Raw genomic sequence first — 26,351 nt, 5'->3', positions numbered from 1 at the left:
AAGATCCCCTGGAGGAGGGCATGGAAACCCCCTCGAGTATCCTTGCCTGGAGAATCCCACTGGCAGAGGAGCCTGGCGCCATAGGGCTGCACAGACTCGGACACGACTGAAGCTACTGAGCGGCACACACAGTGGAAGCTAGCTAACCAAAGCCTAATCTGCTGAGTGATGATCAGACCTTAACTACCTGCAGAAGGGAGATACCCAACCCCGCCCCATTCTAGCCATCCTGTCCCACCTAAACTAGGAGGAAAAAAAGTAAGCTGAGAAACCCCTGTGAAGCTTACAGCTCATGGCATAGGCTCACTAGAAGACTGAGCCCTAACTATAGGGCTTGAAATGCACCGCCCGCCCCGGACCTCACAGCCACACCACCAAAAGGCTATTTAGAGCAGTTCCTTTTACCCAGGGCATCGTGTCTGGCTATTAAGAAAAAAAGTACTCGCTATACCCCAAAACAGAAGACAAGAGAGAGCAAGCATTAGAACCAGACATGGCAGGGATTTTGGAATTATCAGAGCAGGAATTTAAAATAACGAGGATTAGAATGCCAAGGGCACTGATGGATAAAGTAGACAACATGCAAGACCAGATGGTCGATGTGAGCAGAAACACGGAAATTCTAAGAACGAACCACAAAGAAATGCCAGTGATCGAAACTGCTGCAAGAGAAGGAAACCCCGTGATGGGCTGATTAGTGCACTAGACACAGCTGAGGAGAGAGACTCTGGGCTAGACGATGTGTCAACACAATTCTCAAAAATCCAACAGTTAAGAGAACAAAGGCTGAGATAAGACAGAATGTCTAAGGGCTGTGAAACAACTATAAAATGTGCAATACACACATAACGGGAACATTCGAAGAGAAGTGGGGAAGGAAGAAGAGAAATATTGGAAACAATAATGACTGAGATTTCCCCAAATAAAGGTCAGACACAAAACTGCAGATCCAGGAAGCTCACAGAACATGAAGCAGGATGTACGCCAAGAAAAGACACCAAAAATCCAAAATACACCTTCGCATATCACTTTCAAACTACAGATAATCAAAGATAAAGAGGAAGCATTGCTTTTTCAGGCCCCACAGGAAACCTTCTGCAAAAGGCTACTCCTTCAAGACCAGGAGACTCAGGTGATCCACCTAACACATAGAGACGAACACAGAGAGTCGGGTTAAATAAGGAGACGACAGAATATGTTCCGAAGAAGAGAATAAGACAAAGCCTCAGAAATAAGCAAGGGAATGAAGGCAAAAATTATTCACATAAATGTGTCTGAAAAACAATTCAAAGTCACAGTGATAAAGATGCTCACTGAACTCATTAGAGGAATGGATGAACACAGTGAGAACCTCAACAAAAAGGTGGGAAATATAAAAAAGAACCAACTGGAACTTCAGAATACAATGATGGACATGAGAAATACAGTAGAATGAGTCGACAGTGGATGCAGTGATTCAGAAGAGGGACCCACAGTAACACAGCCGACGTGCCACAACCACCGAGCCGGGCCGGGGCGCCCAGGAGCCGCAGCGACAGCGCATGCGCTGCAGCCACGGACGCCTCTCACCTGGAGCCTGTGCTGTGCAGCCAGGGTCGCCGCTGCAGAGAGGCCAGCGCACCGCAGCTAGAGTAGCCCCCACTCACTGCAGCCAGAGCAAAACCCGGGCAGCAAAGAAGACCCAGCCAAAACAAATAAATAAATAAGTCATTAAAAATAAAATGAATGAACCAGTAATCTGGAGGACTGCGTCGAGGAAATTACCCATTTGTCACATCAAAAAGAAAAAAAGTAATTTAGAAAAATAAGGCCAGTTTAAGGATCTCAAGATACTAGCAATTGTACTGCAGAGGGATCAGAAGAGAGGGACAAAATGTATTTGAAGAAATAGTAATGTTAGCTGAAATTTTCCCTAACCTAGTGAAGAAAACAGATATCTGAATACAGGACTGAACTTTGGCCACCTGATGCGAAGAACTGACTCGTTGGAAAAGATCCTGATGCTGGGAAAGATTGAAGGCAGGAGGAGAAGGGGACGGCAGAGGATGAGATGGTTGGATGGCATCACCTACTCGATGGACATGAGTTTGAGCAAGCTCAGGGAGATGGTGATGAACAGGGAGGCCTGGTGTGCTGCAGTCCATGGGGTCACAAAGTGTCGGACGTGACTGAACAGCTGAACTGAACTGAGTACAGGAAAGACAATCTCAAATTGATAAGCCCAAAGAGGCTCGTGCAACCAAACATTATAATTAAAATGTCAAAAGTTCAAGATAGAGACTCTTAAAGGCACAATGAGAAAAAAGCTAGTTACATACAAGGTGACCCCATTAAAAAAAAAAAAAAACAGCTGAGTTTTCAACAGAAACTGTATACAGGCCAGAATGGCATGGAACTTTATCAAAGTGCTGATGGAAAAAAAAATTAAATCAAGAATACTCTACCTGGCAAGATTATCACTCAGAGTGGAAGGAGAGAGAGTCTTATAGACAAGCAAAATCTAAAGGAATATGCCACTGCCTAAACTGGCCAAACAAGAAAAGCTAAAGAGACTTCTTCAGGCAGAAAAGAAAAGTTTGTAGCTAGAAGTAAGAAAATATATGAAAGGAAAAACCACATTGGTAAAAGCAAACATGTAGTAGAATTAGTGAATCAACCACTTACAAGGCTAATGTAAAGGTTAAAAGACAAAAGCAGTAAAATCAACAAAAACTACAAAAATTAGTAAAGATACACAAACAAATGATGTAAAAATGTTATGTCAAAAGTATAAAATGTGGAGTGTAGTTTTTAGAAGGCATTCAACCTTGTGATTATCAACTTAAAATAGAGTGATATATATATATATATATATATAAAATCTCATGTGTTGTTGGTCGTTCAGTCGTGTCTGACTCTTTGCAACCCCATGGACTATAGCCCACCAGGCTCCTCTGTCCGTGGGATTCTCCAGACAAGAATACTGGAGTGGTTGCCATTTCCTTCTCCAATGAAATCTCATATATGGTCTCTATTCTGTAAGGTATGCTTCCTCTATACCGACATTGTTGAGAGTTGTGTTTTACTCTGTCTGGTATGCCAGAACAAACATCATAGTCAGTGATTAATGACTAAAAGCTTTTTTATGTAAAATCAGTAACAAGACAAGGATGTCTACTCTCGCCACTTTTATTCAACAAAGAAGTCTTAGCCACAACAATTAGACAAGAAAAAAAAAGACAGCCAAATTGGACAGAAAGAAGTAAAACTGTTCCTCTTTGCAGATTGCATGATATTCTACATGCGTGTATACTAAGTCCCTTCAGTCATGTCCAACTCACTGCAACCCTACGGATTGTAGCCTGCCAGGCTCCTCTGTTCATGGGATTCTCCAGACAAGAATACCAGAGTGAGTCACCAGACCCTCCTCTAGGGGATCTTCCCTACCCACTGACTGAACCCACATGTCTTACGTCTCCTGCATTGGGAGACAGATTCTTTACCATTACCACCACTTGGGAGGCCTGATATTATACACAGGAAACTCTAAAGACTCTACCATAAAACTATTATAACTAATAAATGAACTCAGTAAGTATGTAGGATACAAAATTAATATACAGAAGTCTGTTGCTTTTCTGTGAACTAATAAACTATCAGAAAGACCCATTAAAATAATTCCATTTATAATTTCATCAAAAAAGAATAGAACACCTAGGAATAGATTTAACCATAAAGGTGAAAGACCTGTACTTGGAAAACTATAAGACATAGCTGAAAGAAAGATACTGCAAATAAATGGAAAGATCCCACACTCATAGATTGGAAGAATTGATATTGTTAAACAGTCCATACTACCCCCAAAATATACAGATTCAATGCAAACCCTATCAAAATATCAATAACAGTTTTCACAGAACTGGAAGAAAGAATCCTGAAAATTGCATTGAACCTCGAAAGATGACAAATAGCCAGGTAAAGCTTTAAAAAGAAAAACAAAACTGGAAATATCATTCTCCTTGATTCAAACTACACTGCAAAGCTATAATGACTCCAGCAGTATTGTACTGGTGCAGAAACAGACATATAGGTCAACAGAATAGAACTGAGAGCCCAGGATAAACCCACAAACATTGGTCATTTATGACAAAAGAGGCAAGAGTATTCAATGGGGAAAAAGAAAGTCGCTTCAATAAATGGTTTTAGGAAAACCGAACAGCTACAAGCGAAAGAATGAATTTGGACCAGCACATAACACTATGTATAAAAATAAAATCAAAATGGGATAAAGACTTGAGCATAAGTTTGGAAACCACAAAACTCCTAGGAGAAAGCAACGGTGGAGAGGGCAATGGCAAGCCACTCCAGTACTCTTGCCTAGAAAATCCCATGGATGGAGGAGCCTGGTAGGCTGCAGTCCGTGGGGTCGCTAAGGGCTAGACACGACTGAGCGACTTCACTTTCACTTTTCACTTTCACACATTGGAGAAGGAAATGGCAACCCACTGCAGTGTTCTTGCCTGGAGAATCCCAGGGACGGGGGAGCGTGGTGGGCTGCCGTCTATGGGGTCACACAGAGTTGTACACGACTGAAGGGACTCAGCAGCAGCAGCAGCTCTTCTCCATTCGTCTCAGGGAAATTGTTTTGGATCTATCTCCTCAGGCAAGGGCCTCAAAAGCAAAAATAAACAAATGAGACTACATGAAACTAAAATGCTTTTTTCACAGTGACGAAAACCAGCAGCAAAATGAAAAGGCAATCTACTGCTTGAGAGGAGATATTTGCAAATCATATACTTAGTAAGGGGTTAATATCCAGAATATATATAAAGAACTCATGGAATTTAATATAAAAAATTGATTAAAAATTGGGCAAAGGACCTTAACACACATTTTTTTTCCCAAAGAAAACATACAGATGGCCAATAATCACATGAAAACATGTTCAAAATCACTACCTTACAAGGAAACATTTCAGCATCTAGAGAATAATGAAAACACACAAATATTGAAAGTCTTCAGGTAAGCTTGGTTTGCATTTGCACGTCTTATTTGTCAGACTTGATGAAAACTTAATTCTATTAAAGTCATAGTAGTTCATGGCTAAACGGGAAAAGACTAGGAAAATAAAAGGGTGATGGAGGAAGTTACGGGTATTTTCTGACAGCATGTATCACCTGTGTTAGGATAACAGATAAACCTTAGACTCTTCCTTTAGCAGCAAAAAGACTCCCCTCTAGAATATTCATCAGCAATATGAACAGACCTGGCTTTGTGAAACAAGTAAATCCAAAGCTTGAGTGGATTCCTCACTAAAAGGCCTTCATGTGGCTTCAACGTAACAAATTTTCGTGATTATCAACGGTGAGATGTATGAGCCTTTTGGGGCTTCCCTGGTGCCTCAGTGGTAAAGAATCCGCCTGCGAGTGCAGGAGACTCAGGTTTGATCCCTCAGTCCAAAAGATCTCCTGGAGAAGGGAATGGCAATCCATTCCAGTATTCTTACCTGGAGAATTCCATGGATCCAGGGGCCTGGTGGGCTACAGTTCTTGGGGTCGCAAAAGAGTTGGGCACAACTTACTGACTAAACAGCAATTAGCCTTTTAGGCCCCTAAATTAAGCACTGTTAACGTGGATTGTTTTAAGGTTGGCTTATATGAGATTTTCTTTTCCCCTGTACAAATTAAGTTGCAGCATTTTGCTTGAAATCCAAATCATGTGAACTGACTGTAGTTGCATCTAATTTCTCTAGCTAAATCTAATTACATATTACCTAAGAATTCACTGTGTGTGTGTGTGTGTGTGTGTGTGCGCGCGCGCGCGCGTGCAGTCACTTCAGTCACGTCCAACTCTCTGCGACCCCATGGACTGTCGCCCGCCAGGCTCCGCTGTCCATGGAATCCTCCAGCCAAGAATACTGGAGTGGGTTGTCATGCCCTCTTCCAGGGGATCTTCCCGACCCAGGGATTGAACCTGCGACCTGCGGTTCCTGCATTGCAGGTGGATTCTTTGCCACTGAGCCACCGAGGAAGCCCAAGGACTCACTTATAGATAATGGCAAATCAGCTCTATAACATGTACAGTTGCTCGTTTAGTATTCTCTCTGTAAAAAAATAATATGAAAGCATTTTCTACTGCTGGACTCATCAACTATTTACAAGAGACTTTCGAGGGGTTATAAATAAAAAGATCCAAAAAGGCATAAATTAGGAGAGTTAATTGTTCTGTTTTGACTGTGAAACAGAGTTAATGTCTCCCTACTGTGAATAGCATGGTCATTTTTAGGTTGTGAATCGTTATGGGATCATCCCTGCCCTGTTTCCCTCCTGATGTATAGACTTTCCATTTCATATCCATGGCTCAGGTTAGCTCTTTCTTTGAATGTTATTATAATAGACACATTGGGGTTGGCTAGTCCTTGTTCTATCCGTTCTTGTTAGGAACCCTGTCATCCTGGCCCACGGCTTTGCATATGACTCAGACGTTGCCTTTCACAGAAGCAACTTTTAACCTGCGATGCAAACATCACCGTTACGGGAGGGACGAGAAGAAATGAGAGCGTGACCTGGCTGTCTTCTGAGCTGTGCTTATTGACCTATTTGCCAATTATAACCATCTCGTTTGAATATTGTGCGTTACAGGTATACAAAAAGGGCGGCAGAGGACTCAGTCCTCACGAAGGAAGAATCCACTTTAGCATGGGGTGAAGGTACTCTATTTCCTAAAAAAAATTACCAAAGGCAAGTGTTGAGAACCTTAGATGTGAGACTGAAGGTCTGAATTAATCTGTAACTGTTTCTGTGCTGCTGCTGTGGGTGTGATGGACTAGTTAGCATTGGTGTGCCTTCAGTGTACATTAATATGAGTGGTAATGTTACATACCTATGCTGCTGGTGTGAAAGAAGGGACTTTTACATTTTTTTTTCTCTCAATGGTTAACTAAATAGGACTGCACAGTTATCAAAAACATTTTAGAGCAATGTCACAGGAGACGTTTGTCCCTGGCAGTTTCCAAGTTCACGATATGAGTGGTAAGGGAACCATGCCAATCAACAGTGTCACATCTTTGTCATTTCAAGTAAGACAAATGCAAATAGGTGTGTGTATGTGTGTAAGTAGATCAAATGCTCTTCATACACTTAAGCTTAGTGAAGTCATCGGATGATATGAAAATGTATTAAGAACTAAACTCTGTCAGTCTCAAAATTTGAAGCTTTATTCATAAAAGCCAATCTTAATTGTCTTTCCTTAGAAGGTGCCAATAATACCTTACATTAATTCAGGATTTTGTTTAATACTTTGAAGATATTTTGGTGTATATGTTCATTTTTAGTTTTTATTCGTTTCAGAGGTATACAGTGGATGGAAATTACTCACATATTGCTCAGTCGCTTCAGTCATGTCTGACTCTGTGACCCTGTGGACTGTAGCCCACCAGGATCCTCTGTCCATGGGAGTCTCCAGGCAAGAATACTGGAGTGGTTGCCTTGCCCTTCTCCAGGGCATCTTCCTGACCTGGAGATCAAACTAGCGTTTGCCTGCGTCTCCTGCACTGCAGGCAAATTCTTTACCCACTGAGCCACCCGAGAAGCCCAAGACACATATTAAGTATGAATGATGTGCCTCAAGAACACAGAAGTGCAGATTATTCGTTGTTTTATTCTGAACATATAAGAACATTCCAGAAGTGAAAGTCAGTTTAATAGATATGTTAACTAAATTATGAATAATCCCAGGCAAGAAACACATCTAACGCCAAGAAAAAATAAACCTTTGATTTTTGCTTAGAAAGGTTAGTAGTCACTGAAAAAGTAGGTCAGTGAAATAACTGAATTACTGAAAATAATCAGAACTGACAGGTGGACTACCAGACGTCTATAGGCTACACATTTTTGGTTTATATGTTTTTGTAAAGATGGCATATCTTGAGAGGTAGATGAAAATTAATAAGATTATCTTAATTCACAGCACAAATTAGATTATTTTAGAAAGCTAATAACATGGAAGATTTTTACTGGTCAATGTTAAAAAGTTAGGCAGATTTAATCATTCTTCTTTTTGTATATTCATTTTACATTTTTCAAAATCATTAAATTTCCAAATTAATGTAATTATTTATAGATAGATAAAATATTTTATAAGGTTTAACCTTTAAATTATCGTAAAATTTCAAGTACTACATTATATTTTCAAGTTCATGCCATGTGAGAATAATCTAATTGATATAAAGAAAATAGATGTAAGCAAGTATAAACATAATATTTTATTTAAAAAATAGTTTCTGAGGGGGGGAGTGTCTCCAGATAAATGCAAAAGCCTGTAGGGACTTAAACATTATCCTAAATATTCTAAAGCAATCTCCTTTCCCACAACACTCTCATATATTTAATATTAAATACGCAAAACTTCAGAGCATACTAGCCAGATAAGACACATTAAAATGAAACATTTGCCCAACAAGGATGCCAAACATTAGGGTTTGTTTTATTGCATGACGTTTGCATAAGAAAAAAATAATTGAAACTGTAAGGCATCATGCAATCATTAATAAGCTTATTATTAACTGCTTACTAAAGATAGGTGGACATATAATCTAAAATTTAAAAACTAGTTCCAAAAAATTACATAAAAAATTTAACATGATGAGCTTTTAAATATGGTTGATATTTGTAGTTTCATGTTGTTAAAAAGTGCTTCAAATGTCGTCTGGAAAGTTGCTGTTCAAAAATGGTGCTGGGGGTAATGTCACATTATAAACTGTAAAAACTAAGTATTATGGAATTAGAAAGCTAACATTGTGATATTCAAACTTATTTGAATCAGTTTTCAATTCTCACTCAAATTAAGTTGATAAAATATTAATAATCTAAAAAACATCTGTTTTCTAACCAACAATAAAAGTCTATTGAATTCAAAAAATAAAAAAAAAATAAATAAAAAATAGTTTCTATGCAGATGAATACTTCTGTATTGTTATACTTTACAAATTTAGCATACTGAAAAAGTATATCAGAAGGTTAGAATTTAGAGAAGAGTGATAAAGGATTTGCTTATGTAGGCCAAGTTTTAAATTCTGTGTATTATTCTGAAATGACTTCTTATGTTACTTGATCTCTGGACTTCACAGTGATGGTAAATATCTTTGCCCCCAGTTGAAAACCCTGTGTCGAATATGCTAAAAAAAAAAAAAAAAGAAGTATCACTCTAAAGTATATTTTAAATCTATTAGTAAGGGCATTTTCCACCCTGATAATTTACATAGAACACATTGAAGCAAAGAAGCATGCAGTGCCTTCCAGCTAAATGCTAATAAGGCCAAAGGGAAAAAAAAAAGTTATTTCAAATATATGCTGCATAATACCTCATGTCTTCCTCTAAAACAAGCTGAAGATTCCTCTATTGCTTATACTGCAGAAATTTAGAACACTTTCAAATAAAAAATATCTTTACCACTTTTCTGAAGGAAATGATTACATGTTGCCCTTAACTGATCTATTTTTAGGAGCCTAAAGCAGCAGGGTATGTCAAAAAGGGCTGCTTCATGAATTATGCATTTGTCCTTTTTCCACTTGGCTACATTCCCTTTATTTTATGAATCCTTGAAATCCTGAGAATGGTAGGTTTTAGGTTGAAATTTTCAATATCTCCTGGCCAATGCTTCCTTGTCCAGCTACATCTTTTGGCTGGTCACTTGCTTCTGTGAGAGACCCATTCCAGATCTTTTTTTCGTGAAGAATAATAAATAGATTCATCCCCTGAAGTCAAAGTTGTAGATCATTTGAACTGCTTTTGTTCACATCACCAAGTTATTAATGATTACTGTTATTTTTCACTTTTCTAAAGTTGTAGTTAAGGGTTCATTCAAAGTGTATGAGCTCCTCAAGGCTTGTGTGACATTATACAGCTCATATCTTATTATTGCCTTACTGCTTTGCCAGGAAACAACAAATTGTTGAAATTAAGTAAAAATGGAAAGGAAACTGGTTGTACAAATCCTAAAATCCCCATTAGTAAAATTGTGTATCTACAAAATTATAAACCCCAATGCACAATTCTACTATAAAACTTTGAGTAACAAAAATACTTCTGCTAATGTCTGTGACTAATACTCCAGAAATAAGAGTCCCTTTTCTGCCCTGAGCTACATATTGAACATAAAAATATTGATCTGCCATACAAGAGCATTGACTCAGAGGGGAGTGGGAATGACTACCTTCTCTTTAGTCGTATCTGCTTCTCTCATCTCAGATACCAAGACAGTGGTCTGATGCTGCTTGTCACACATGACCTACTGTCCTGTCCGTCTTCTTTCTCAGCCCCTGGAAAAGCTAAACAGGAGGAAAAACAATAGTCTTACTTCCTTTCCCAAGCATGTTCATGCTCATTGCTCTCTGGAGCAGGTCAAAGAAGGTGAAATTCCTTTTCCACAGACTGGGCTTTTTAACTTTAGATGTCCACAGTGTGCTTTCATAATATATCACGTGTGATTTTAGCCATTTAATTACGATTCTGGACAGCGACATTCGAAGAACTTAGTTAGAACTTACTATAATTATTTCTAATGATACTATTATGAAGTAACTGTGGTGGTAAGATCTTTTCTGTATTAATCTCTTTACAGATGAGGGATTAGATTTGTTGATAATTTGAGAGTATCAGAAACAATATAACAAAATAAAAGTGCACTGCTTAAAATGAATAATTTTTTTGTAGAACTTTTTTCTTGTAAACGATTTTGAGAAGTCATTTAATTTGCAGTAAATAATTATTAAATATTCAATAAAATAACTTTCTAGAATTGAATTCCAATAAAAGTAAAATTTGTACTCATTTTTTCTATTCCAAATGTTAAAATGTTTGTAATTTCTAGTGGTATTAAAAAGCAGCAATGACATGTCAAACAAGTGTTAACTATAAACAGAAGTCAATAATGTGGAAAGGCAAACCCAAACTGTGTAAAGAGGAGACTTATAAATTATGACTCCTGGTTCAGAAATTATTGTTGGAGAAAAAGAAGTCATTACTTGTGGACCCTTATTTTTATTTTTTAATTTATTGATTTTAGAATTTCTTCCAAGTGTTCCTGTATTCTAAACTGCAGTATGTCTCTGTGAACTTATCATACATTTCCTATCCTTTAGTGGAAACAAAGTTCCAAACTAGGATTGGCTGTTTTTCATACATTATAGATGCGTGATTCATAATGAATACTTACTTGATGGCTTTAGAAACTTTCACCTACTTTTATTTGTCAGAAAACAATGTTTGTAACCATTACAAGGTAGAACATCCCTCTTGGTACCAATATCTTATCTTTATAGTAGTCACATTTAATGTATATGATAAACTTATGATATATTTACATGTGATTCACAGCAGTTACTAACAATGTCTATTGGCTCATAACATACAATGAATATTCCGTCAGCACTTAACTTTTCTAGAAAAACAAACTGAAGCTCTCCAAATCAACATAAGTATTCACGTCTATTCATAAGTGTACTCTTCAAATTAATAAATTGAGTTTATTTTCAAACTGATTTTTAAATTATACATTATTAACTGAATAGGAAAGTCCTATTTCAAAGGGAACAAGTCACCTACAGTGTATTAATTGTAAGAATCCATTATGAACTGGTAATGCATACCTTCTTATTCATCCTACAGCTTACCAAATTAAAATGAATCAGAAAAAGAAAGCAGGTGGATAGTTGTAGCAATGTTTCATTAAAGAAAAGCACACTGCAGCACATTAAAAAGATTACTCATCATGATCAAGTGGGATTTATCCCTGAGATGAAAGGATGGCTCAACTTATGCATATCAATAAATGTGACACATCACATTAATAGAAATAAAAAATCATATGATCATCTCCATTGAAGTACAAAAGGCATTAGACAAAACTCAACATCTCTTCATGGTGAAAACTCTTAATAAATTAGGTGTAGAAAGAACACTAAAGTGTAAATGAAAGTTGCTCAGTTCAGTTCAGTCGCTCAGTCGTGTCTGACTCTTTGCGACCCCATGAATCACAGCATGTTGCTCAGTTGTGCCCAACTCTTTGCGACCCCATGGACTGTACAGTCCATGGAATTCTCCAGGCCAGAATACTGGAGTGGGTAGCCTTTCCCTTCTCCAGGGGATCTTCCCAACCCAGGGATCGAACTGGGGTCTCCTGCTTTGCAGGCAGATTCTTTACCACCTGAGCCACAAGGAAAGGAACATACCTCAACCTAATTAAGTCCATATATGACAAGCCCACAGCTAATATACTCAGTGGTGAAAGATTGAAAGCCTGTCCTCTAAGATCAAAAACAAGATAAGGGTACCCACTCTTATCAATCGTAATCATTCACAGTGCTGGAAGTCCTAGGCACAGCAATCCGGCAAGGAAAAGAAAGAAGACACATCAGAAGAGGAGAGGAAGAAGTAAAACTCTCTCTGTTGACAACATAACATTATAGACAATCTTAATGGCCCCACCAAAAAACTCTTAGATCTAATCAACCAATTCAGTAAAGTTGCAGAATATAAAACTAACATACAAAAATCAGTAGCATTGTTGTACACTAACAATGAATTATCTGCAACAGAAATAAAATAATTCCATTTAAAATTCCATTTAAAAACAATAATATATTTAAAACTAAGTTTAACCAGGGAGGTAAAATATCTCTACACTGAAATCTACGAAACAACGGTGGATGAAACTGAAGACACGCATAAATGTAAAAGTATCCTGTGTTCATGGACTATAAGAATCAATATTATTAAAATGTCTGTACTACCCAAAGCTATCTGCAGATGTAATATAATCTCTATCAAGATTTCGATGGTATTCTTTATGGAAGTAGAAACAACAATCATAAAATCTGTACCAACCAAAAGAGGCCCTAAAGAGCCAGAGCAATCCTGAGAAAGCAGAACCGAGTGAAAAGCATCACACTTTCTGGTTTCTAGTTACGTCATAAAGTACAGTAATCAAAACACTATGGTACGAGCATAAACGCAGGAACATTAACCACTGGGACAGAATTGAGAGCTCCAAAATAAATCCAAGTGTTTACAGTCGACTATATCTGACAAATTGGAAATGGTCAAACAGGAGACGGCAAGAGTGAACATCCACATTTTAGGAATCAGCGAACTAAAATGGACTGGAATGGGTGAATTTAACTCAGATGACCATTATATCTACTGCTGTGGGCAAGAATCCCTTAGAAGAAATGGAGTAGCCGCCATAGTCAACAAGAGTCCGAAACGCAGCACTTGGAAGCACTCACAAAAACAGCAGAATGATCTCTCTTCATTTCCAAGGCAAACCATTCAATATCACAGTAATCCAAGGCTATGGCCTGACCAGTAATGCTGAAGAAGCTGAAGTTGAATCATTCTATGAAGACCTACAGGACCTTCTAGAACTAACACCCAAAAAAGACGTCCTTTTCATTATAGGGGACTGGAATGCAAAAGTAGGAAGTCAAGAGACACCTGAACAAATTTACTAAAGCAAATATGGCCTTGGAAATCAAGTTGTTTTTGAATTAACTGTGTGAATTACACTCAGCTTCCGACTAGGTCACCTTATCTCTTCGTGAATGACAGCTATGGTTGTGATTGCCCAAAGAGAAGAAAAGTAAAAAGGAATTATTCCTACAAAGCGACCAAAATCCTGGTGCAGAACGCCTTCTTCAGTAGGATGTTGAGGATCCTTCCTGGTCTGGTCTGGCCCTGTCTTTCAATGGGAGGTGCTGGCCATGCTCTGCACAGCTGACTCATAGTCATCCCAGGATGTCTCCTCACCCCCCCCCAACCCCCACTGCTCACAGGTCTGCTCTGAGTTCCACCCCTGATAAGAGACCAACTCAAGGAGTTCACCCTCCACCTTCCAAACAAATCACTCAGCCCTTCACGCTAACATTGCAGCAACAGAGTGTGCACACCACGTCCATTCATTTGTCAGCTTCTCAAAGAAAAGGATTATATAGTAGTCTGTTCTGATCCTTTGAGCATCCAGCACAGTGTGTAAACATAAAGCAACAGAATAGAATTGAAAAGATATCATTATCAACCATTCATTTGGGCATGGGAAAACTTATTCCTCTTGAACCTTGGCCAAAGATCTATTTTAAAATTAGTACTTTCTATTCTTTATGTACATATAATCAAATACTATCTTCAGAGAAGAAATAGGGACTTCAGCAATAGTAATTTAATTATTGCAATTTTTTTGGCCATGAAACAACTTCTTTGCAAACTGGATTTACATTGTTGTTGCTGTTCAGTTGATAAGTCATGTCTGACTTCTTGAGACCCCATGGACTGAAGCATGCCAGGCCTCCCTGTCCATCACCAACTCCCAGAGTTTACTCAAACTCATGTCCATCGAGTCAGTAATGCCATCCAATCATCTCATCCACAGTCATCCCCTTCTCCTGCCCTCAATCTTTCCCAGCATCAGAGTCTTTTCCAATGAGTTGGCTCTCATTGGCATCAAGTGGTCAAAGTATTGGAGTTTCAGTCCTTGCAATGAATATTCAGGGTTGATTTTCTTTAGGATTGACAGGTAGGTCCTTGCTGCCCAAGGGACTCCTTGTAGCCCAAGGGATTTACATACTCTAAGGAAATTTGGTTGGCGAACTTGATACCATTTTATGTAATAACAACTTCATGGCAACACTGAAAAAAAAATCCACATGGAGGTCATAAAATCACCCTCTCCCACCCCTGTGCCAAATGCTCATGGTGTTTCTAAAATGGGAGGAAGGAAATTGTTATCCCTAATTATGTCTTGTTCAATTGTGTCATTTAAAGCATTAACCTGTTTTTAGCAAGACTGTTTTTAGATATTCTCTGTTTGCTAAGCAAATGCTGCTCTTTTCTGCAGTCTTTTCCCTGTGGCAAATAGTTTAGATTATTTGCCAATCATTAACATTAGGAAAAATTAAAATATAAATATTAGCCTCAATTTCCGAGGTTTGGAAAGAAAATGTCTATGAAAATAAATTATGGACCAACTCAGGAAGTGTGGTTCTTCCAGAAGAGTGCAAGTACACAGAATCGTGCAAGAACTCCAGTGTCATCACATATACATGTATTTGGGAAACATTGTTCACTCTAGCTTGCTCTTAGTTTTTTACAAAAACCAGCTGCATAGAAGATATAGTAGGATAATGTGCTTGATGTGATTCTGGATTTCTCGACTGTGGCACCATTGGCACACAGGGCCAGGCCATCCTTCTGTTGGTGGGAGGTGCAGGGGTGGCTGTCCTGGGCACCACACACGCGCAGAGCCTCCTTGGCTCCTGCTCACTAATGCTATCTCCCCTCCCCAGCCATCATGCTTCCAGATGTGGGCAACATTTCCCTGGTAGACAAAAATCAACTCTGCTTGAGAACCATTGCCTTAATTCAAATCTTCCCAAAGGCTTGAATCCAAGAATTTCTTATGAAAGTCATATTAACACCAAAATAAGGCAACTGGAGAAAAGTTACTGGAAATACCTTACCTCCTTTTGTACTTCTGCTAATGACTAACTCTTAAGTACACCCCTAATTATGAAACCTGAACTCTTCTAAGCAGTTTTCACTAAGTCCATGAAATTGACACCACAGTTAGTCAAATATTTTTGTTCCTACTGCTTTTGGGTCACTGACTTACACATGAAGATGGACATAGAAATACTGGGCTGGACAAAAATTTCGTTTGGGCTTTTCTATAATATCTTAGTCTTTGGCCAACCTAATACTCCTGTTTTTTTGTTTTTTTTTTTAAGTTTGTCTTTGACACAAAGAGTAGAGGGATCAGGGAAATAAGAAGACAAGCCACAGACTGAGAAAAAATATTTGCCAAAGACACATCTGATAGAAGACTGCTATCCAAAATGTACAAAGAACTCTTAAAACTCAACATTAAAAAACGAACAACCCAATTAAAAAATGATCAAAATGAGATCTGAATAAATATTTCACCAAAACAATACACAAATATGATGGTAAACAAGTACAGGAAAAGTCACTGTATATGATATGTCATTAGGAAATTGCAAGTTAAAACAATGAGATAGTGGCACGCCTATTGAAGAGTTGAAAGCTGGACCTTGGCCAACACCCAATGCTGATGAGGATGTGAAGCAACTGGTGAGGATACAGCCACCTTGGAAGATGGTTTGACTGTTTCTTGTAAAACAAAGTACATTCTTAGCATACTACCCAGCATTTACTTGCTCTTTGGCATTTACTCAGAAAATGTCCCCACAAGAGCCTGCACATGGAAGTTCATAGCAGTTTTATTCATAATTGTCCAACTCGGAAGTGACTAAGGCGTCCTTCAGTAGGTGAATACATAAACTGTTGTACAACCAGATAATGGAATGTAATTCCACACTAAAGACAAATGCGCTGTCAAGCCATGAAAAGACATCAGTTCAGTTCAGTTCAGTCGCTCAGTCGTGTCCGACTCTCCGCGACCCCATGAATCACAGCATGCCCGGCCTCCCTGTTCATCACCAACTCCCGGAGTTCACTCAAACTCATGTCCACAGAGTCGGTGATGCCATCCAGCCATCTCATTCTCTGTCGTCCCCTTCTCCTCCTGCCCCCAATCCTTCCCAGTATCAGAGTCTTTTCGAGGAAACTAAAATGCATATTACATACTGAAAGAAACCAGTCTAGAGTTCTGCCTGCTATGATTCCAACTATATGATACTCTGGTGGAGGCAAAATGATAGAGATAGTAAAATAAACAATCAGTGGTGGCAGGAGAAGATGAACAGGCAGAGCATAGATGATTTCTACGACAGTGAATGCGTTTTGTATCACACAACACACATGGATATACACCATCATCCACTTGTCCAAACACAGAATGTACTATACCAGGAGTGAGGCTGAACCTAACCTGGATTTGGGGCGAAACTGGCGCGTCAGAGTAGGTTCACTGACTAGAACAAATGCACCATCTGGTGGGGGGTTGATCATTGGAAAAGCTGTCCCTGTGTGAGGTCAGGGAATACATGGAACTCTGCGCCTTTCTGCTCAATATTGTTGTGAACCTAAATCTCTAAAAGATAAAGTCTATCAGAAAAACAATGCAGGGTGTGTGACAGTTGAAGCTTGAAACCTTCAGGGACAGTGACCGTGCAGCTTTGTACACTAGCCCTCTGCATGCAGGTGGCACCAGGTGTGCTCTCCAATTATAGGGCTTCCCCAGGTGTGGGTGGCCACTCTGAGGGCACACGTGGGGGACCAGGCACTCGGGGCCAGAAAGGACTAGAGTGGACTGTAGCGCAAAGAAAGACAGGCAGAGAACTGCGCCTGCCTCCTCCCAGGAACTCTCTGGCCTCTCTCAATGTCTCTTAAAAACATTACTCATTTCAAAGGACTGGGATGAACCAGAGGGATGGTATGGGGAGGGAGGTGGGAGGGGGGTTCAAGATGGGGAACACATGTACACCCAGGGTGGATTCATGTCAATGTATGGCAAAACCAATACAATACATCACTCAAACAGGGGCTCCGTATCAACCTGGAGGGGCGGGATGGGGAGGGAGATGGGAGGGAGGGTCAAAAGAGAGGGGATGTATGTATACTTATGGCTGATTCATGTGGAGGTTTGACAGAAAACCACAAAATTCTGTAAAGGAATTCTCCTTCAATTTAAAAAAAAATTACTTTTGCCCCTTTATTATTTTTCTTCCCATTTCCCTCACATGCTGAAAAAAGAAGGATTACTATAGTCCCCTTAAAGTGCGCAGGGGCAGACGTTTATAGTTGAGAAAATGACGATAGGTGTAGTTGAGATCTGGAGTGCTGTTACATTTTTAACTCATTCTTCTAATTATAGCCCTCTTGACACTTTCTGCTTTTGAGCTCCAACAACGCATGGTGGAAATGACCTCAGCACATTTTGTTAACTAGATCTCGATTTTTTTTCCTCCTTGTTAGTCACTTAAGCAAAGCATCTCTGAATCCCATCTGTCCTATAAAAGGTGAGGTCTCCTTCATGACCTGAATGAGCCCCGTGGGGTTTGAGGGTCATTTCCCTTGGGTTAGGACAGCAGATGGAATGGCGCGTGTTTGGCTCAGGGTTCTGGCTCAGGGACCTGGGCTTAGAGGCAGAGGGTGGCTTCAGATTCAACCTGACACAAGCATTCCAGGGCCCTCCTCTACTGGAGAAAGCTATCATTAAATGTAGGTCCAAAATAACTACACCAAAATGTAGGTCCAGAAATGGTCTCAATAATAAATAATTGCTCCATTGTTCAATAATAAATCATTGTCACTTCTTTTCTACAACCTAGAAATGGTAGGATCTCATTTCTTGGAGACATGAGAAGAAAGACTTCCTTATTTGGGTATTTATTTCTTCTGCTTTTACTGTAGCCATGTCAAAACATCAGTATTAAACACCAAATGTTTATTCAATAAAAGCCCAGAGAGCACATAACACATGCCTCCAAATGGTCAGAATTAGTTGAAAGAGGTGAGGTGACTACATTTAGTAGGTGCCTGCTGTGTGCCAGGGGAGGTGCTCGGCTGTTTACAGGGTGTTATCATGTTTCTTTTTCACTCACTTGATTGTTTTTGTCTCTCTTGGGCATGTGAAAAATTGGAGACTTAGAAATGAGAAAAGTTTGCCCAAGTTTACACAGCTGGTAAATGACAAAGTTGGGATATGAGCTCATCTTCTGTCTCTTAATACCATACTATCAACAGAAAAATGAAAGATGGTGAAATTTGAACCCAAGTCTTCTGGACTTCAGGGTGTTTTTTTTTGACTGTGCCCAGAGTCAGTCCATGGGGTCAGACTTGACTGAGCAACTAACACACAGTCCTATAAAATGCCTGAGAAATGTCTTGTGGAGTTAATACAAAACCGGGAGTGAACAACATAGTTCACTGTTGAAAAATTCATGGATCCTTTGAACAAGTTTCACCTGGGTCTAAATCTCAATGCAGCAATTTTAGAGATGTATGATTTAGGCAAATTATTTAATCTCCGGGAGCTTCCCAAGTGTCACTAATGGTAAAGAATCCACCTTCATGCAGGAGATGTAAGAGACACGGGTTAGATCGTTAGGTCAGGAAGATCCTCTGGAGGAGGGCATGGTAACACACTCCAGTATTCCTGCCTGAGGAACCCCATGGACAGAGGAGCCTGGTGGGCTATAGTTGGGCTATGGGTCACGAAAGGTCAGACACAATTGAAGCCACTTAGCATGCATGCACAGCTACAGACAATGGATAATTTTCAAAATATTTTAAAGTCGGTATAATATAAAAATACCTTGAAAATAAACTTTGTCTTTCTGAGTCTATTGATCCAAGTTGGAGCCCATGGGGTAGGGGATGATCTGAAAGCAAAGATGATAACAGACATAGAAAACAAACTTATGGTTACCCAAGGGGAAAATATTCATTGGAAGGACAGATGCTGAAGCTGAAACTCCAATACTTTGGCTACCTGATGCAAAGAACTGACTCATTGGAAAAGACTCTGATGCTGGGAAAGATTGAGGGCAGGAAGAGAAGGGGACGACCAAGGATGAGATGGCTGGATGGCATCACTGACTCAGTGGACATGAGTTTGAGCAAACTCTGGGAGTTGGTGATGGACAGGGAGACCTGGCATGCTGCAGTCCATGGGGTCGCAAAGAGTCGGACACAACTGAGCAAGTGAACTGAACTGAACTGAAGAGAGACAGGCAGGAGGGATAAATTAGGAGTCTGAGATTAACGTGTACACACTACTATACATAAAACAGAAAACCAACAGTGTTCTACTGTATAGCACAGGGATCTATACTCAATACTTTGTAGTAACCTATAATAGAAAAAAAAGTTAAAAAGAATATACAACTGAATCACTTTGCTGCGCACCGGAAACTAACACAGCATTGCCAGTCAAGCGTGCTTCCATAAAAATTATTTAAACAAAAAAAGGCGTCTAGTTTCTCAAACGCACAACAGGATGTGGAAAGTAATGACATCGCAAGACAGACGAAGGTCTGGAAAGTTATCCAAGTTTCTTCTTCCTTCCTACCCTCTCCCATGTGAACACATTCATGACTTAAGCGCTCTGGTGTGAGTGGAGAAAATGCCAGCGTGGCTGTGACGGCCAGGCAGCAGGCAGGGAGACGGTGAGAGAGCCAGAGGGAGCGTCGCGGGCGCGGCCCAGGAGCAGGGTGGTCCTCCGGGTGGTCCTCCGGGGCGCTCTCCCGGCCGGCCCGGGCGGCCCCACTCCAGCCCTCTTCGACCTCTGTCCGGTGCTCCTGACCCACAGCCTAACACTCTTCATCGACATTGCTTTTTGCCTTTTGTTTTTTGGTTGAGTTTTTTTTTTTTTTTTGATCCAATGCTCTCTTCTTAAGCAAACATTACCACCAGGTTTGAATGATTTTGCCCCAGGTTGGTGGTTTCTTCCTCAACAACAACAAACAAACAAGACAAAACCTAGCAAGCTGTAGAGGGTCAGGGGCCTGGGAGTAAGATCTGACTGGTCATGAATAAAATTTTAAAATTTCTAAGAAAAGCTCTCTTCCCCTCTTCCCCAATTCCCTCTTTTATATGCCTTTCAAATCAACTATACATTCTAATGAGGGTCCCGTGGAGGAAGCCAGAGTTGGGAGGAAGGAGAGGAACCTTGATGCAGCCAGGGGGGTCCGCAGCCACACGGTTCAGAGCCAGAACTGGGCCTCTGTGCCCCTGTCCTTCCTGTCTCCTCCTCCGGTGTATACGAGTTTGGAAAAAGATTTGTGCGAATCTAGACTTATCCTTCTCCATCAGAGGGCAGACGGACTGAAAACCACAATCACAGAAAACTAACCAACCTGATCGCATGGACCACAGCCTTGTCTGACTCAATGAAACTATGAGCCATGCCGTGTGGGGCCACCCAGGACGGACGGGTCACGGTGGAGAGTTCTGACAAATGGGCAACTGGACAAGGGAATGGCAAACCGCTTCAGTATTCCTGCCTTGAGAACCCCATGAACAGTATGAAGCGGCAAAAAGATACGACACTGGAAGATGAACTCCCCAGGTCAGTAGGTGCCCAATATGCTATGGGAGATCTGCTGCTGCTGCTGCTAAGTCGCTTCAGTCGTGTCTGACTCTGTGCGACCCCATAGACGGCAGCCCACCAGGGTCCCCCGGCCCTGGGATTCTCCAGGCAAGAACACGGGAGTGGTTTGCCATTTCCTTCTCCACTATGGGAGATCAGTGGAGAAATAATCCAGAAAGAATAAAGAGACAGAGCCAAACCAAAAAACAACACCCAGTTGTGGATGTTACTGGTGTTGGAAATAAAGTCTGATGCTGTAAAGAGCAATATAGGAGCCTGGAATGTTAGGTCCATGAATTAAGGCAAATTGGAAGTGGTCAAACAGAAGTGAACATTGACATTTGATGAATCAGCGAACTAAAATGGACTGGGATGTGTGAAGTTAATTCAGATGACAATTATATCTACTACTCTGGGCAGGAATTCCTTGGAAGAAATGGAGTAGCCATCATAGTCAAAAGAGTCTGAAATGCAGTACTTGGATGCAATCTCAAAAATGACAGAATGATCGCTGTTCCATTCCAAGGCAAGCCATTCAATATCACAGTAATCCAAGTCTATGCCCTGACCAGTAATGCTGAAGAAGCTGAAGTTGAACAGTTCTATGAAGACCTACAAGCCCGTCTAGAACTAGCACCCAAAAAAGATGTTTTCACTACAGGGGACTGGAATGAAAAAGGAGGAAGTCAAGAAATACCCAGAGTAACAGGCAAATTTGGCCTTGGAGTATAGAATGAACTGGGGCAAAGGCTAATAGAGTTTTGCCAAGAGCACACACTGGTCATAGCAAACACCCTCTTCCAACAACACAAGAGAAGACTCTACACATGGACATCACCAGAGGGCCAACACCGAAATCAGATTCATGATATTCTTTGCAGCCAAAGATGGAGAAGCTCTATACAGTCAGCAAAAACAAGACCAGGAGCTGACTGTGGCTCAGATCATGAGCTCCATATTACCAAATTCAGACTTAAAGAAAGTAGGGAAAACCACTAGACCATTCAGGTATGACCTAAATCAAATCCCTTATGATTATACAGTGGAAGTGACCATTAGATTCAAGGGATTAGATCTGATAGACAGAGTACCTCAAGAACTATGGACGAAGGTTCGTGACATTGTACAGGAGGCAGGGATCAAGACCATCCCCAAGAAAAAGAAATGCAAAAAGGCCAAATGGTTGTCTGAGGAGGGCTTACAAATAGCTGAGAAAAGAAGAGAGGCAAAAGGCAAAGGAGAAAAGGAAAGATATACTCATCTGAATGCAGAGTTCCAAAGAATAGCAAGGAGAGATAAGAAAGCCTTCCTCAGTGATCAATGCAAAGAAATACAGAAAAACAATAGAATGGGAAAGACTAGAGATCTCTTCAAGAAAATTAGAGATACCAAGGGAACATTTCATGCAAAGATGGGCACAGTAAAGGACAGAGATGGTACGGACCTAACAAAAGTAGAAGATATTAAGAAGAGGTGGCAAGAATACACAGAAGAACTGTACAAAAAAGATCTTCATGACCCAGATAATCACGATGGTGTGATCACTCACCTAGAGCCAGACATCCTGCAATGTGAAGTCAAATGGGCCTTAGGAAGCATCACTACAAACAAAGCTAGTGGAGGTGATGTAATTCCAGTTGAGCTATTTCAAATCCTAAAAGATGATGCTGTGAAAGTGCTGCACTCAATATGCCAGCAAATTTGGAAAATTCAGTAGTGGCCACAGGACTGGAAAAGGTCAGTTTTCATTTCAATCCCAAAGAAAGGCAATGCTAAATAATGCTCAAACTACTCCACAGTTGAGCTCATCTCACAGGCTAGAAAAGTAACACTCAAAATTCTCCAAGCCAGGTTTCAACAGTACATGAACTGTGAACTTCCAGATGTTCAAGCTTAGAAATAGCACAGAAACTGGAAATCAAATTGCCAACATCCGTTGGACCATTGATCAAGCAAGAGAGTTCCAGAAAAACATCTACTTCTGCTTTATTGACTATGCCAAAGCCTTTGACATAGTGAGGAACAACACTGTGGAACATTCTTCAAGAGATGGGAATCCCAGACCACCTGACCTGCCTCTTGAGAAACCTGTATGCAGGTCAGGAAGCAACAGTTAGAACTGGACATGGAACAACAGACTGGTTCCAAATCAGGAAAGGAGTACGTCAAGGCTGTATATTGTCACCCTGCTTATTTAAGTTATATGCAGAGTACATCACAAGAAATGCTAGGCTGGATGAAGCACAAGCTGGAATCAAGATTGCCAGGAGAAATATCAATAACCTCAGATATGCAGATGATACCGCCCTTACGGCAGAAAGCAAAAAACTAAAGAACCTCTCGATGAAAGTGAAAGAGGAGAGTAAAAAAGCTGACTTAAAACTCAACATTCAGAAAACTAAGATCATGGGCATCTGGTCCCATCACTTCATGGCAAGCAGATGGGGAAACAGTGAGAGACTTTATTTTTGGGGGCTCCAAAATCACTGCAGATGGTGACTGCAGCCATGAATTTAAAAGACACTTGCACCTTGGTAGAAAAGTTACGACAAACCTCAATAGCATATTAAGCAGCACAGACATTACTTTGCCAACAAAGGTCCATCTAGTCAAAGCTACAGTTTTTCCAGTAGTCATGTATGGATGTGAGAGTTGGACTATAAAGAAAGCTGAGCACAGAAGAATTGATGCTTTTGGACTGAGGTGTTGGAGTCCTTGGACTGCATGAAGATCCAACCAGTCCATCCTAAAGGAAATCAGTCCTGAATATTCATTGGAAGGACTGATGCTGAAGCTGAACTCCAGTACTTTGTCCACCTGATGGGAAGAGGTAGCTCACTGGAAAAGACCCTGATGCTGGGAAAGATTGAAGGTGGGAGGAGAAGCGGACGACACAGGATGAGATGGTTGGATGGCATCACTGACTCAATGGGCATGAGTTTGAGCAAGCTCTGGGAGTTGGTGATGGATAAAGAGGCCTGGCGTGCTGCAGTCCATGGGATCGGAAAGCATCAGACACGATTAAGTGACTGAACTGAGCTGAACTGATACATTCTAGTAGAGAATTTTATTTAGATAGCTATTGAGTGACCAATATACCAATCAACATCCGGATTGGTATTTGATGTTGATTTGAAATAACTAGCCTGGCTGGGTCATTTAATATTTTAATTATCCCCCCATTTATTTCCTTTCTCTTCCTCTCATCAACATGTCCTCTGCTCTGTGCTCATTGCCTTAGGGGAGGGGTGAGGCAGAGAACGCAAATTCAGCAGCCACAGTTTCATTCATTCAAATAATATTAATGCACTCTTTCAATGTGGAACTCCTGAGAGAATTCCAAACTGAAAATCCCCGTATGGAGTGACACTATAATTTATGTAGTTGTTTCACATAAGTCCATTTTACTTTCTACGAACATCTATCTGTGGAGGGATCTCTGCCCATAAACTGTGAGCTCTCTGAAGGCAGGAAACGTGCTCCCTTCTCTCTGTCTCTGCTGCCAACAATGCCTGGTCTGTAGTAAGCATTCAGTTCATGTTTGTTGAACTGAATAAAATTATCAATCTGGCAACACTTCAGGAATCTTTCATCAGGAATCTAATTTTAGAGCATCCAGATGTTTCCAGGCAAGCAAATTAGTGTGCCCGTAATTCTTCAGGGACTATCAACATACACTTCAGCTGAGGAGTCTAAGGACTTATCAGATGCTGCTTCACAGATATGAACGTGTAGAGCTGTTCTTGAGGCAAGATGCTTTAATTATGTGGATGTGCCTTCAGGTTTGTGTTCAACTGCACTATCATCCTCATGACAACAAGAATCCCTTGCTTTTATATAGCATTGCATAGTGTACAAAGGATTTTCTAAGCCATAACAGCCCTAAGACAGAAGCAGGTTAGGCATTATTATCACCACTTCATAGTTAGCTGAGGTTCAACGCGATTGAGCATGTGGTCTAATACATCCAGACTATGAAATTGCAGATCCATGACTGAACTGACTTGTTCATAGTGGATTCTTGACACTGACTCTTGACACTCAAGTCAACTATGTTTTTTGGTGATACTAGGAGTTTCTGATGCAACTGACTTTTTCTAATATTAAATCAAGATGCAGGATGAACCTACAGAAAAAACAGATAAATAGGTCAAGAGTTCTGATACATACATTGCTTTGAAGTTCTCCAAATAAATCAGTTAAACTTCAGCCAATTTCTAGTAGATAAATGAGTCATATGCCATAACTGCTACTGAACATCTGAAGGCAAGGTGATGGTTACCTAGCTAACTGTTTTATCTAAACACAGGATTGGCACAGTTTAATTCGGAGGAAGAAAGCAAAATCTTCTGGGGGCTGCTTGATCTTGCTTTTCGGTGTCTTCTAAGTCTACTTGATAAACTGAAAACAACTAATCTCCCAATAAGTCTGTTCTGTGCCCGTGTCTTATTTCTTGTTTTAGTTGTCAAGTACCCTAATGGCAGCATTAATATCTCATTCACGCTAACTAACATAGTCAGTACACATGGATTGAATGCCAACTGAGTGTCACAGTTCTCAGAAATTCTGACCAAGGTGTGCGTGCATGCTTGCTAAGTTGCTTCAGTTGTGTCTGACTCTTTGCGACCCCACGGACTGCAGCCTGCCAGGCTGCTCTGCCCAGGGGATTCTCCAGGCAAGAATACTAGAGTGGGTTGCCATGCCCCCCTCCAGGGGATCTTCCCAACCCAGGGATCGAGCCTGAATCTCTTATTTTAAGTCTCCTGCGTTGGCATGCAGGCTCTTTACCACTAATGCCACCTGGGAAGCCCAGACCAAGGTGAGTAGGAACTAACTAGTCTCAGCTCTTGAGCAGAGCATACAATCCACTGGGAGAAAGAGGCCACACTAGAATCAGTGATTGTGCAGGTCACAGAAAGATGTGATATTATACCTATACCTCAAGGAAAGAGTGAGATAGCAGTTAAGCTTGGGGAATCCCTGTAAACATCAGAGAGACTCCATTTGACTCCCAGGCTCCAATTTCATGGACTCACCAAGCCCCTGACATGCAGTCAGCGGACAGTGTATGAATGATGGTCAAATAATGGCATGCCCTGGTCCAACTTAGTTACCAAACCTCCCTCTCCTAGAGGTGTTAACCTTGGAGCCCCCCTGCATTTGTGGAATTGAGCTTACTTCTCTCTTCTAAAGGGTAGGACAACAATACTCTAAGGAGACATTCTCCCAGCTCCGTGTGGCAATCACCTCCACACCTGTGAGCAGGTGGTGAGCCCCGTCTCACGAGTTCTTCACTCTGCATGAA

The sequence above is a fragment of the Moschus berezovskii genome, chromosome 17, assembly GCF_049115385.1.
Source record: "Moschus berezovskii isolate FMDL1 chromosome 17, NW_MosBer_1.0, whole genome shotgun sequence".
Taxonomy (NCBI): domain Eukaryota; kingdom Metazoa; phylum Chordata; class Mammalia; order Artiodactyla; family Moschidae; genus Moschus; species Moschus berezovskii.
Note: the sequence above shows the minus strand (reverse complement) of the source record.